The sequence below is a fragment of the Podarcis vaucheri genome (genome assembly GCF_965113315.1).
Source record: "Podarcis vaucheri genome assembly, chromosome: 9".
Lineage (NCBI taxonomy): Eukaryota > Metazoa > Chordata > Lepidosauria > Squamata > Lacertidae > Podarcis > Podarcis vaucheri.
The window spans coordinates 29,096,351-29,111,835 of NC_138767.1; the positions used below are offsets into that span (position 1 = coordinate 29,096,351).

The 15,485-nt window shown below is 42.3% G+C and overlaps 1 protein-coding gene across 2 annotated transcripts in view; it reads left to right on the forward strand.

The window, feature by feature from the left end:
• The window catches only part of SYNPO2 (synaptopodin 2), a 99,141-nt gene that overhangs the window by 53,582 nt on the left and 30,074 nt on the right, over positions 1-15,485 (forward strand). The window lies entirely within an intron of this gene.

Sequence of the window (15,485 nt, forward strand, 5' to 3'; positions counted from 1 at the left end):
GTAGTTTTATGTAGTTTTCAATTTCATTGTTCCGCAAGGGACAATGACAATAAAGATATCGTATCGTATCGTATCAAGTGTTCCCGGGAAATGGGGATGTCTGGTAACCTTAGTCTACTTGCGCAAAACCTGGAGAGGGGGACATTATATCTTCAAACCACATGACTTTAAAAAAGCCATTTATGATATCCCTTTCCAACTTTCCAAAACAAATGAGCTTCCCAGTTCAGGCATATCTGGCCATATATGCTTGAGCAGTAGCAAGTTTAGTTATGATCTTCCACTAGGATGAATGGACTTTCAACAGCATCAGTGGCGGGTGTGAATTTTCTGTGAGATCACAGTTTTACTGTCATAATTTCAGTTCCACACAATTTTCTCCCCATTCACACAACACATGCAAGGGCAGCTGACAGGCCTATAAGTGACTGGTAGCCGTTTGCTATTTCTATATATGATTTGTACAATGCTTTCTAGCCTTTGATGTTTGGGATCACTTAGCAATCTATAAGTTAGCTCATTATTATTTCCATTTCCAATCTATAAGTTAGCTTATTATTATTTCCATTTTACAGCTGAAGCTGTAAAAGCCAATGACCACAAAATGATCCCTACCATGCAATCATTTGCGCATCTACTCAGAATTAAGTCCTACTGAGTTCACTGAGTCTTCCTGGCAAGTGTTGCATAGGATTGCAGCCTTTCTCTCCATAACGCAAGGCCAAAACTCAGCTGAACCATGCAGGCTGACCATAATTTCATTTTAAAACCGCTACCCATTGAAGCTATTGATATTAATTAGGAAAAAATAACATTGGATCAGGCTATCTATCCATCCTGCTCTCAGAGAGGCACATAGCAGTTGTTTTAACTGTTGATGGTTCTCTCCGTGTGAGATGATGATGATGATGATTTTTTAAAATAAGATGGTTTGGGAGAGGCCAAGTAAAATAAAACTGACATTGTAAATAGAAAACAATCCCTACTAATGCATCATAACCAACCAGTCCAAAGGACAGTGTTTCCTGCAGGCAGCCACCTCATATGTGTATTTGTTAAAGAGTTGCTGAAGATTTGAACTGGCTGGTCAAAGAGCAGTTATAGTGGTGATAGTTTCTCTGGGGCTGTGCCCAGGAAGTAGATGAACCTTCATTCTCACACTCTGGAATGCTCTACCTCTCCAGCTATAGCACCTCCTGTTTGTGATGGTTGGAAAAGGCACAGTCAGTCCCAGGGGGGTGATGGTTTCTCTGGAGGTGTGCTCAAGAGTTAGATGGATCTACTAGGTCCTGGGATTCAAAAGTAATTCTGAGGTTTTAAAAGCCTCTCACTTTCATTATGTGTCCATATATTACGAATGATTCCTAAGCTCCTTTTCTAATTATGGCAGAATATGCTTCACATCTGTTCCAACTATTGGTTACAACATGCCCAGCAGAATAATATCTACTAATAGAGATGGAATGATAAAAATATTACATATATGCTGTTAGTAACACACTAGTAGATATTCAAATATGATGTTGAATTCAGGTCACACATCTTTGCAAAATATGGTACTTCTGGTTCAGTGAGAATAAAATAAATAGGGGAAATGTTTAATCTAGCTAAGTACAGATTCAGTTGTATTTAATATCAAGGCTTTGAACCCAAAAACTCATGTTTTTCTGACTCCTTCAGGCTGGTAACTTTCAGCAGCCCCAATAATGCCACTGGGCCTCAAATTGTTCCTTTTCTCACTCTCAGCAACCCTGAAGCAGCTCCTGATATAACTTCTGTGCGAGGCATGGACTTGGTGTCCTTAATTTAGCCTTGATATCTCATCTAACCCTGACAGTTGAAGGCCACACTGGCCTTCTGAAAGTCTGCTGTGTGAACATTGTGTTTTGCAGCAGTAGCAGCTGCTAGTGCTTAGCATGCCCCTTCCTCTTGAGAAGTTTTTACATAGGTACTAGAGCTGAGCCAAAATTGCTCAGAAGGCATTTTGCAGAATTTCCTCCAGATAGTTTTCGCTGTCTTTTTTTTGCGGTAGCTACCACGTCTACCCTGCAATGTGCTGGACTGAACATAGGCGAACAGCATTCTAGAAGCTTACTTGGAGTGGGGCTTTTAGTGGGGCTGCCCCTGTTCTGTCAGAGGCGTTTTTCGGGGAGCGCAAATGGTTCAGTTGCACTGGGCGCGGAGCCTTAGGTGCACTGCAGGGGGTGTCGCAACTATGAAGTGCACTGAAAGGAAAGAGCTAGTAAAGGTAAAGGGACCCCTGACCATTAGGTCGAGTCGTGACTGACTCTGGGGTTGCGGCGCTCATCTCGCTTTATTGGCCGAGGGAGCCGGCATTTGTCCGCAGACAGCTTCCAGGTCATGTGGCCAGCATGACTAAGCTGCTTCTGGTGAACCAGAGCAGCGCATGGAAATGCCGTTTACCTTCCCGCTGGAGCGGTACCTATTTATCTACTTGCACTTTGATGTGCTTTCGAACTGCTAGGTTGGCAGGAGCAGAGACCGAGCAATGGGAGCTCACCCTGTCGCGGGGATTCGAACCACCGACCTTCTGATTGGCAAGTCCTAGGCTCTGTGGTGGGCACCAAATTTTGGCATCGCTGAAATTTGAGACCACAAGGTCTGCCACTGGTTCTGTGGAACAGATGTCCTGTTGAGATACATCAGGCATCCACTGCTTGTACTTTCTGGGAAAAGTTGAAGACATTTTGTTCTGACAGGCTTTTCCAGTTGAATAAATGGGTCATTTAACATGAAAGTAAAACTTGTTAGGGTTTTAGTCTTTTTTCCCCTCAAATGTATTTGCTGTTTTTTCAGTTTTAAACTGTTTGTCAAATGCCTTGAGACAGTGTTTTAGAAGGCAATTAATGATTTTTGTGTAACAATAATACAAAATGGTGGTCAGGTTTCCCACACATTTGCTGATGCTGCCACTCACAGCAACATCAGCAAAACAAAAACTTCTTAGGATGAATTGATGTACAATTGCTGCTACTGATGATAAGCCCTTCTTCTGAGAAACCCTCTTCTCCTTCCTTGTGGAGAAATTTGGTTCAGTTTATGCCCCCATTGCACCAAGTCAGTGCAAGAACTTGGATGCTGTTGGATCAGCACAGCTGCCTGCATTTCTGAGCTATACTCAAGGGTGTGGCTACGGACTCTGTTTGGAGATAATGACCATGGGAGCTTCATGAAAAGCTCCTGAACTTCAACATTTACCACTACATCACCAGGTACAAGGGCCTGGTATGCTTGTATTAGAAGCAATAATTTTGTTCTGTCCCAATCTCTTTCTCACATTTATTAAAATGAAATACTTGCTGTTTCAGAGAAGTCATACCTTGGCAGAGAATGGGGAAATGATGGGGAGGATGGGATGTGTACATCTGAGAGACAGAACATGTAGCATGTAGGTATTAAAACTCTGAGAGTGCAATGATCTCATTTGTGCTTATTTCACACTGGTATCAGTAGCATTTCTTCTAATCTACATTAATTTTCCTGAGAACGGAATCAGTCCTTTTCTTCTTCTTGGAATAACTGCCACTTTGATGTATTATACAAAAGCAGCAACCTCTCCAGCACAGCCTTATATAGATGGTTGAATGGAACGTCCCTCTAAAAATAGTGTTCTCTTTGACTTTGAGGTGCCAGGCAATATGGAAACTGTTATATTTTGAGCCAACATTTTGGAAAATGGATCCAACAGCCCTTTAATTGTCTGGCAGAACTGTAAAATACATGAACTGACCCACCAAACTCTATGAAAATGGGACACTGCAAGCAGAAGCATTTTTTGTGTGTAGGAATAATAGGATATAGAATGCCCTTAGTTTGATGCAGCTCAAGTTACACTTTTGGAGATTTACGTCTTGTCTTAGGGTATCACCCATATTATCTGGTGGTTGGTGGAGAAGGTGCTACTGATTTTAAAAGATATGCTTGAAACACTTGTGCCTAAACCCAAACATGTTTAGGATCAGGCTGCATGCCACTGAACACAGTGCAGTGATGCAGGATGCTGGCATTATCAGACTCAGTGCCCTGCTGTTACAACTCAGTGCTGGAAAACAAAATCTTCCTGTAGGTTGCTAAGGTGGCTTTATGAACTGCAGCACAAGCACCTCTATAATAGCACAGGGGAGTCAAAATTTATTCAATGGTTGGGAATGTAATAGCTATAAGAAAAACCACTTAAAAATCTGTGCGTGCTGGTTTCAAGCCTGTGGCCAGCCATGTACAAGTCAGGGCAAACAAACTGAGAGCAGTAAAAGCAGGTGAGATCCAGGGAGAGACAAGGCAGAGCAAGACAAAGGCAGCCAAAGAAAGCACTGGCCGATGAGCGCTAACTAGAGCGGTTGAGCAACATGCAGCAGCCTCTCCAGCTTCCTTTTATAGGGGATAGTCTTTGAGACCAAAGCAGAGCAGCTTCATGTAAACCAGCATTCCAAAGGAGAAACAGGACTGTTCTTGACAGGAGACCCACCCTACCTCACATAGCATGCAAACCTAACTATTCAAGTATGGTTCGTTTCTCCTTTTTTCTAACCACCCCTTCCCCCGAATTCTGAACAGAACACAGGATGCACATGGCAACACACATGTGACTGTCCCAGAGCGACTGCAAAACAGTGTCTGTGTGCCCAGGTAGTTAATCTCTGTATGAAAAGGACAACATATTCTAGAGGTCTCCTTACATTATTTCTGCCCTGGGCCTACTCCCAATTTTAATCAGGTGCCAGAAAATGGGAAGGAGATCTTTAATGCACCAATCAAACAGGTTAAAAGTCCAAAACCAAGGAGTGATACCACTCTGAACAAATGGGAATGCACTGTGTCCTGCGAAGCTACAATATATTTAAAATAGAAAATGCATTATGTCAATCGGACGTGGATCCGAAACTCTTTATCACACTGTTTCTGAAACTCAGCAAATGTGTAAAAAAATGAAACTTGTTCTTTCAACAACAGTTCACTTTGTCCAGAGTATTCTCAGAGAATTTAATAGCACAATTGTAAGTCTAACTGGTTTTTTTGTTTTGTTTTAAACTAAGCACTCAGATGATGAGAGGAAAGTAGTGGGAGGCCCTTAAAGGGACCCCAAAACTCTAGCCACTACCCTCTGCAATTCTGTTTGAATCCTGCCTAGCATGCAGCCTTCTAAAAACAGAATCTAAAGGAACTGTCACAAAAGGTAAGGAGCCAAAGACCTATCCCTCCCGTCACCCTTGGTAATTTGAGCACCGTTTTAACTCCAGCTACAGTTGCCTTACTTTCAGGGCTGAGGAGAAGCTGCCCTTCTATATGCTTTGTGGCTCTTGGTGTTGACTGGTAGGCTGCCCAAGCAATGAGTCAAGTAGCAAAAAATATATTACATTTCAGTATTACCCAGTGACATCACTGAGAGTGATAATTGCATGCTGGGTGGAAAAGAGGCCTATAAAACACCCCTGATTCTTTTCGTGTTGCTTCCAGTATTCCTGCTGGGCAGAGTCACACATGCCTTCCTCATTTATTTATGTCATCGAGTGCAGGAAAGCAATAAACTAGACCAGTTGGAAGAAACAGATACAGGCAATAAAAGGGCAATTAGCTGCTGTAGCTGCTATGAGGCTTGCTTTTGCTAAGGTTATGGCCAAGGATGACTTGTAATGGGCATTGTTCTCTATCAGGGAAATCTGGAGAGAAAGTAAAACTTTATTCTAAGCACAGATGGGAGCGAGCGCGATGCAGATGTCATTTGCTGTGTCATCATCAAAATGTTTATTCGGCTTTACGCCCATCATATAACACAACACAGCAAAACAAATCAAAACAAATCAAATAAAACAGCGGACTCGTACAAGCCACAAGCAGTACAACACAGTTCTCAACTCAGAAGGACAGATATTAGTCATTCACAAGAAAAGTTTAAAAATTAAGATTTTAAAAAAATAAAAATAAAATAAAATTTAGGCACTACACTAAAATCAATATCTGATGTAATTATAGAAAATTCTTATAACTAGCAATAATCAGCTAACATTCCTTTCCGTCTAAGGTTATGGCCAAGGATGACTTGTAATGGGCATTGTTCTCTATCAGGGAAATCTGGAGAGAAAGTAAAACTTTATTCTAAGCACAGATGGGAGCGAGCGCGATGCAGATGTCATTTGCTGTGTACTGAAGAATATTCTTACTTGGGGATAGACAATAAAACTGTGATTAGGTGGAAACAGGCACTACAGACTTTGCATAAGGTACGGTATATGGAGCAAGAAGCCCTCTAGCAAACATACAAGGACATCGTTTTCCTCCTTTGCAAAGTGGTTCACTGGAATCTATAAACATTCCCTTGTTCTATTCCGGCTGCCAGGTCATATTTTGATGTTGCTTCTTGTTACTTGCATCCTGAAGATCTGTGTGAACAGAAAAGCTGGGAGAAAAGGGCTGAAAACTTAAGTCACTTCCAGAAGACCTTTTTAATGAGCATTCAGTTCTGATTTGTTTGCACAAAAATTGTGGGGAGATTATACACCATCTGCTGCTTATTGAGCTTTCATTCTGATTTGCTTGTGGGGAGGTCATAGGTTATCCCAAACTTTCCAGTGCATTTCCTCATTATTTACTGCAAAAAAGTCTTCTCTCTCTGTTGTTTTTTGTTGGTTTTTTTTTTGGTTTGGAAGCAGGCTTGCTGTGCAAGAATGTCAGATCCACTTTAACTGAACTGCGTGGAAGGGTGGTGTACAAAGTTAATTGATAATAATGATAATAATAACTCTGCACCCTGAGTTTGCCAGCATGCTGCTGAATCCATCTGTGATGCAATGGATCCGTGCATCTGGCTGTTAACCAGAAGGCCATCCAGGGACATCTGTGGGCAGGATTCCTGCACTGCAGAGAGTTAGACTAGATGACCCTCAGGGCCTCTTCCAACTCTATGATTCTCTGAATCCCATCTGCAAAGTTGGAAGCAGTCTTGCACTATTGTGTCAATTAAAAACAGCAACAGGATTTCAGGAGGAATTAAACGCAAAGCAGATGACAGATTCTGGTGCCAGTAAGAAGTAAAGGAACTTCAGTGCACATGGAAGAGCATAGGTAGTGATACCACTCTAAGCAATTATTTGTCCCTTTCTGTTGTTCCAGGGATGGAGCAACTGTGCTTCTCTAGCTGTTTTTTGAACTCTAGCTCCCAGTTAGCATGGTTCATTCATTCATTCATTTGACATTTTCCCACAAGATTGTGCCCAGCATGACTCACAACACATCAAATAAACATCAAAAGAATTTAAGAGCCTATGCAAATAATCAAAACGCCAATAAGTAAATACATTTTTCACAAAACCAATTCATACAACATTGCACAAAGCCATACAAATAAACTAACCTGATTTAAGAGATTAAAACGAAATAAAAATGGTAGTAAGCAAGGTGAAAAAGATCCCAGTTATAAAGAATTACCATAATTAACATACACAGATTGGAGGGGAGTCACATCTCTCATTCATAGCATCATTCATCCCAGCTTTCAACAGCATCTCTTCTCTTACTACATTTCCCATCTCCATGGAAGTAAAGAGTGCTACTCCTCTTTCACCCTCCCATAGACTCACAGTCAGGGATGATGGGAGTTGTAGTCCAACAATATCTGGAGGTTCCATTTCCCTGCCTTATTCTTTCCCCAGTCACACATAATTTAAGCTAAAACAAGCATTAGCAGGGAAAGTGACATAAGAGCCAGTTCCGTAAGACGAGAAGTTTGAGAGCTCAGACAAAATGCTGTGCTGCCGAGGGAAATGGAGGCATGCACAATATTCTCTGATGGAACGTGGAGCTCCAATGTGATGCACGGGGTTCACTCTTTGAATATGTGCTGTGTCGTCAGCTTGCCAGGTTAACATTTTGGTGAGCGTTACCTCACCCCTGCTTCGGTTCCTCACCTTGGACTTTGGCCAGGGGGAGGAGTAGGGAAAGGCAGTCCATTAGCACAATGATAAGACTAGCCTCTTTAGGTACTGCTTTTGAAACCCAAGCAAGCTTTTCCCTCCACTGAACTCAACTGGTTATTTGGACGCAGACAGCAAGAGGGGCATTTGCTCTATGTGGTGGAATGGTCCGTCTCTTGCAGCCATTCATTTATTGTGGGTAACGAAACTGAAATGTACCCTCAAAGGTGGCATTTATTTGACTCTATATTTGAAACCTGTGTATCTAAACAAGCTCCACTGATGTCAGTGTTTTGGACTGGGAGGATGTGTGGAGGAGACAAACCTCATATGCAGTATATAGCATGACTGGGGAGGAGAGCTTATTCTGGAGAACAGGAAAAGTGGTGGTCTTCAGTACAGAACAAACTCTCCAGAAAAGGGGGGGGCAGAAGAAAGATCAGAACTGGCTGGCAGATCACTAGGTGCAACCACTAGGGTTTCCTGTCTCCCAGTTGTTTTAACAACAGCAACAACAACAACAACATAAAGCCTTAATCTTAATGTCAGTCCCCTACATTTCCAGGTCTTTTTGCTGTTGTTTTTTTTAATTAATCATGAAAATTAATTCACATTATAGTGTACTTTCTCCTTATATATATATATGTATAACATACATTTTTTATTCAATGTTGGCTAACATTTTTGCAAAGAGACTTCCCTTACAACAATGCATTTTGTTTGTTATTTTCACTAATACATGCATTTTAATGTAAAGTTCACCATAGAATATGCATTTTTCCCCTGCCCACCTAGCAGTTCAAAAAGCACCCCTAAGTGCAAGTAGATAAATAGGTACTGCTTTATAGCGGGAAGGTAAACGGCGTTTCCGTGTGCTGCGCTGGTGCTGGCTCGCCAGAGCAGCTTCGTCACGCTGGCCACGTGACCTGGAAGTGTCTTCGGACGGCGCCAGCTCACGGCCTCTTGAGCGAGATGAGCACGCAACCCTAGAGTCGGTCACGACTGGCCCGTACGGGCAGGGGTACCTTTACCTTTATGCATTTATTTGGCATTACTAGAAGTGCATGGCAAAATTCAGAAAAGTGAAAATTTCAAAGGATTCACACATTGTTTTGGAATGTTTACCCTAAATGCAAACTAAATCAGATTTCTCCCTCGTCCCTGATACCAACCAAGCACTCATACCCAAACCAGTCACACACAACAATGTTACAGACCTCTACACTAGCTTCACCTGAAGGAATGGGTTTCCCAAACCCAAAACTGACTGTGAAGGCAGTTTTAAACTGCACCAAAATCCCTATTTTTCCTTAGCTAAAATGCATAAACTTGAGCTCTGAGCTCAATGCATAAACAAAAGCCTGGCTGTATAGACAAGTGCTCAGAGCCCTCTCCTTTATCAGTTGTGATGGCAACTATGGCCTTCACTGTACCAGTAGTAGAACAGGACAGATAGAAGACACGTCTGTGCTTTATCTTACGTCCTGGACACACTCTGACACACAAACCCAAGTCTGGGAACAAACGCTGATAAGCTCCTTCCCTACAGCTAAACCTCTCTTGCATCCCCAAGCTCAGCTTTTGGGGTGTGTCCAGAATACTGTTCCATGCTCCTCTTGTCAAGTTGCTCCAAGCCTGTGGATCACTGTGGGATCCAGATTCTCTTTTTCTTTAGCCAGTATCTGTTTCATGCTGCTCAACTCTGTTCCCTTGCCTTTGTTTTCTCCAAACTAGTCAGGGTACCTTGCACAGGACACCAGCCATTCTGTTTCTACAATTGAAATGCAATGAAATCTAGAGGAGAATAAAACTAGCTTATTCAACAGTGGAGAGGGAAAAATTCAAAGCCAGCTGAAAGCTGGGCAAAACAAGGGAGTTCCACAACTTGGGTGCCACAATGAAAAAGGCCCTGGAAGGCATGAAACCAAGGAAGCCTTCCAGGATGTTGGGACAAACAAAGTATCTGATGTTGAGTGCAGTGTGCAAGCAGGAGCATATGGGAGGAGGCAGCCATTCAGCTACCTCACCCTAAACAAATAAGGGCTTTCTATGTAAGAACCAGTGCTTTAAAATGTGCCCAGAAATGACACTGGAATCAGTGGAGAGAAATCACTTTTGGAATAATCCAAAAGCAGACTCCAGAAATCGCTCTGGCTTCCATGGAGGGAATTCTGGAGTTCTGCTGCTGCTATATCTGTTTTGAACTCTTGCAGCTTTCAGTTTGTATTCAGTGATTTGTAATATAGTGTTGGGGTCAGTAAGGTTAAGCTCTCCAATTTAAGTTCAGGTTTGGGTTGCATGTGGACCTATATAACTAAATCACTAAATTCAGGAAACATGCTTCTAACACAATCAAAATGCAAATCTGAATTTCTCATAGTGTCAACTTGACACTATGAAAAATTCAGATTTGCGTTTTGATTGTGTTTTCTTCTTGTGTGCAGTTCCAACCAGCAGATGGCACACTATTGAACTTACCTTAGAGGGAGAGCTGTATATTATGGAACACATCTTTCAACAGGAGCAATGCTCTGCACCAGGGGGAAGGAAAGGGAGACTTGAATGTTCCAGTAAGGCAGCTGTTGTCTAGACATATTCAACATAAGGTAGTTCAAGGCTGTAGAAAATGACTGCAGAAGGCCAGAATGGATTTCTGCTGTTGGAGAACGGATAGCATATTTAAACCAAACAACTTTAACAACTACTGTATCTTAGAGTCAAAGAAGCTAAAGACAGTCTTCATTAAGCTCCTGTGTGGCAGGAGCAGTGGATTAAATGCCCCAATGGTGACTAGAGAGTTTGTTTCCTTTATATTTAAAACCCAATTTCCACCAATAATGACTAACAGCGTCAGCCAGATTGAAATTGGAAAATGCTGTATTTTCCCTTGACATCACTGACAACTTTTATTTTCAGCAACCAAATATTTCCCTGGAATATGCATTGTTCTTTGCTGTAAGAATGCAGGCTCCCATACGCTACCACATATTGGCACCAAGGGTTACTGAGAAGAAGAAGAAGAAGAAGAAGAAGAAGAAGAAGAAGAAGAAGAAGAAGAAGGCCCTAGATTCTGTATTGCAAGCAAAAACAAGGCATTTAATTGTTAGAGGGGCATCCCAAAGGTTCGAGACCAGGGTTCTTCCAAACTTGCAAGGGTGTTTATATATTCCTTCAAGGGAAAGATGTGCACAGCATACCACACCATATTTGTAAATGTTTATCATCTCTACAAGGAGCAATTATGCTATGGAGGGTGTGCTTTGATATTGTTCAAATGAGTGCCAAGTATTCTCAACAGTGAAGATGTCCACAGCTATGCCTAGGATTACCCTACTGATGGTTATCTTCAAGGCATTCTGTCAGTTAGTTTCTTCAGATGACAGGCCCAAATGAGAAGCATTAAGGGAAAATGTTGAGCCAAGTATACTCTGCTCTGAGTGAGGGTGTGCTAGGAATTATTGTTTGTAACCAATAAGAAGTTGTAAGAAGCTTTAATGTCATACTACAAAATTCACCATAAGGAAGATGCATTTGTTAGGGCAGAGACAGCAAATAAATACATCTCAAGAACTCTGGCAGGAAGAAGAAGAGTTTGGATTTGATATCCCACTTTATCACTACCCTAAGGAGTCTCAAAGCGGCTAACATTCTCCTTTCCCTTCCTCCCCCACAACAAACACTCTGTGAGGTGAGTGGGGCTGAGAGACTTCAGAGAAGTGTGACTGGCCCAAGGTCACCCATCAGCTGCATGTGGAGGAGCAGGGACGCGAACCCGGTTCCCCAGATTGCAAGACTACCGCTCTTAACCACTACACCACACTGGCTCTCAACCTTATTTGAGGAGGTGAAATGATGCAGAGATTATTGATCCACTTTGAATTGGCATCTGGCTTTTTGGTTCTCCTGCCCTGTTCTCTGACACCAAAAGCATATTTGAAGATTGCCATGTACTGTACTATAGTGCTTTGTTGTCATGGATTAGATCCAGATATTCCCTGATTGCTGATAATAAAAGCCATTTACTGGAAAGGGCACTAGACCAGCATTCTATTCAACAGAGAATATTAACCAGCTTCATAAGCATGTTTCATCCCTGCCATTCCCCATTTCAGGCATCTCTTTTATCCATAGATCTGTGCAGTGCCAAGAATTCTATAAACAAGAGTGCTTGGGTGTACTGCTGGGCACTTCTGAGCCCATTTCCCCTTCTCTTTGCAGAGATGTCCTTATTTGCTGTTGCATTGGCTAATATAATTGAGTTCTTAGATGCCCACCTGGTTAATGTCACTGCACATCTCAGAATATTATATTATTTCATAGTCCATGCAAACCATAACAGAAAGTAGATATCTTATGTTAGTCCTGGAACTCATAAAATACTAACAATTTGTCTTGCTAGTACTTCCAAGTATTAGCTGCCAGTTCCAACAATGTAAGATTCTATTTATGGCCTCTGGTGCTTTACGTGACTTGAGTCATAGATATCCCAGACCTGTTTCTTCTACCCATGCAATCTGAGATAATCCAAGGAATGCAGACTTGCTTTAATTCATGGAACAGTTGTGTTTGGACTAAAAACACAAGAGCCACACTTCACATCTTAGGATAAAAATGAGGGCTCATTTTTCCGTCATGTTCATTCATCCCTGCATAGAACTGGTCTGTTTGAAATAGTTTGCAGACTAAGGAATATCTCAGTCAACTTGCACAATTATAAATTACGCATTTTGTAATTTTGTTTCTTACAAATTCACGTATAAAAGTAAGGCTCTGGTATAATCCAAGTGGAAAAAGTCACCAAAAATTATCAGTCCTATCAAAGTATGGACTTGTCTTGGAATCTACTAACAGGTGTGCCATAAAGTCACCATGCTTCAATTCCAAGTCCATTTTATTGAAAAAATCCACTAGGATAGTTACTTCATATTTTTGCATAGAGCTTTCTCTTTACCCTGGTGCCACGGTGGCAGCTAGGTTCACTATGTGTCACTAGTTTGGGTTTTAAAGTTATTTTTATTTCAGCTAAGTATGACTCAGGAAGCATGAGGAGTGGTGAGTCTTGGAGGCTCAGAAGGTATCACATTTTGAAGACATTTCTTCTCACCTCAGGATGGATTGAGAGTGATGTATTTTCTTTCAATGAATTTTGCATTAATGGCAAAGGCAACTAAGCTCTGACCTTGGTCTATATATGCAACGTAATTAAGTGAGCTAAGGTGCCAGTCTAGTAAGTACACACTTACCTGGGAATATGCTCCAATGAACTTAATGGAGTGGGCATGCCTAGGAATGCATTGTATGCTAATGGAAGGCTGGACTGTACCACTTCAGACTACACATGGGGAGTGCGATTTCAGAATGCTTCCTAGTATTAAGCATATGCTATATGTGGCAAGCTTTCTACATAGGGAATAATTTTCAAAATGTGCCCCTCCCCACCAGCTTGCAACCTGAAACAATTCTGGTCATCCTACCACCTCATAATACTTCATTCTGCTCCACGAGTCGACCAAACCAAAAAAGCGAATGTGACTGGCCAGTTTATGTGAATAACTTTAAATATTGATTCCCTTGACCATCTAAGCCCACTGCAACCACGTTTTTTATTATGCAGATGATTATGATTCTTCATGTTGTTACTGTTGTTATGCAAGCTTTTTTTCTGAGATAGGTTTCTGCATAGGAGCAGCACATGTGCAACTTAGTGTATAGAAAACAAACCCTGTCTCAGCTCAGCTGAGTGGTTGGTGGCTGGCAGCAGGTGACTTCCAGGACCACCTCAAACCATGAGATGGACAACTCAGAGACAACTCAGATGGGGAGTAGGCTAGCCTATAGCAAGTGTGAGGAATTGGATCCAGTCAGAGGGCTAAATCCAGAAGTGGCAACCCCTCCATGGGCCACTTTGACAAGTGAGTGGGGCCACCCATCTGTCTGTCACTTGCCGTCATGTGACATTATGTCACTGAAGTTTCAAGATTCATCATTTTCAGCCCTGGTTTGAATTCAAGCCATGCTTACAAAGAAAAAAATCAAGAGTGTGCTCCCAATTCTTTTCTTGCAACCAAAATTGAGCACTTTAAAAAAATAATAATGATGCCTTCTTTATGTTAGTGTGCAGTAGCGGGCTCTGGATCTTCCTCTTTTGCAGCCACATCGTTAGGCATGGGAAAGGTGGGCATGGTTCATTCAAAATAGCCTGGTGGGCCAGCCCCTGGGTCCTTGCAGGCCTAATTACAACCCCAGGCCACAGGTGCCCAACCAGTGAGTTACCAGCTCAAACCACTGTGCAAGGAGCTGTAATGTTCATGTATCTGTGTTCTGTTGAGGCACTGTTGAGTCTGCTTCACATTGCTTTATATCATTTCCATTCACTTATTCTCTTATTCAAAGCTAGATTATAGATATGCAGAAAAAGAAACTCTGTGATAATGTATCAAGACTTGCGCAATTTCAGCAGTAAACTTGCATACCATCCAACATTTTTCTGATGAAAATCAGGACATCCTAAAGAAAAGTGGGACATTTCTGGGATCAAATCAGAAACCAGTAACTCTCAGATTGTCCCAGGAAAGTAGAGAGACTTGGAGGATCTGAACCTGCTGTAGATTCCTAAGATTCCTAAGAACTGAGTTAATGGAATTTCATTCTTCCTGTTTGCAGCTGAAGACACCTGTATGTAGCACTGACTGACTGGTTCCTTGTGATGTCACAAGCAATCATAGTAACAACAACAACAACAACAACAACAACAACAACAACAACAACAATTGTATTATTTATATCCCACCCATCTGGCTGGGTTTTCCCCGCCACTCTGGGCGGCTTACAGCACCTATAAAAATTGTAAAACACAAAATATTTAAAATATCCTAATACAAGGCTGCCTTCAGATGTCTTCTAAAAGTTAGATAGTTGTTTATTTCCTTGACATCTGATGGGAGGGCCTTGCACAGAGCTGGCACCACTACCAAGAAGGCCCTCTGCCTGGTTCCCTGTAACCTCACTTCTCACAGTGAGGGAACCTCCAGAAAGCCCTAGGAGCTGGACCTCAGTGTCCAGGCTGAATGATGGGGGTGGAGATGCACCTTCAGGTATACTGGGCCAAGGTCATTTAGGGCCTTAAAGGTCGGCACCAACACTTTGAATTGTACTCAGAAACGTACTGAGAGTCAATGTAGGTGTCTCAGGACCAATGTTATTTGGTCTCGGCGGCCACTCCCAGTCACCAGTCTAGCTGCCACATTCTGGATTAGTTGTAGTTTCCAAGTCACCTTCAAAGGTAACCCCACGTAGAGCACATTGCAGTAGTCCAAGCGGGAGATAACTAGAGCATGCACCACTCTGGGAAGACAGTCTGCGGGCAGGCAGGGACTCAGCCTGTGTACCAGATGGAGCTGGTAGACAGCTGCCCTGGACACAGAATTAACCTGTGCCTCCATGGACAGCTGTGAGTCCAAAATGACTCCCAGGCTGCGCACCTGGTCCTTCAGGGGCACAGTTACCCCAATCGGGACCAGGGAGTTCTCCACACCTGCCTGCCTCCTGTCCCCTAAA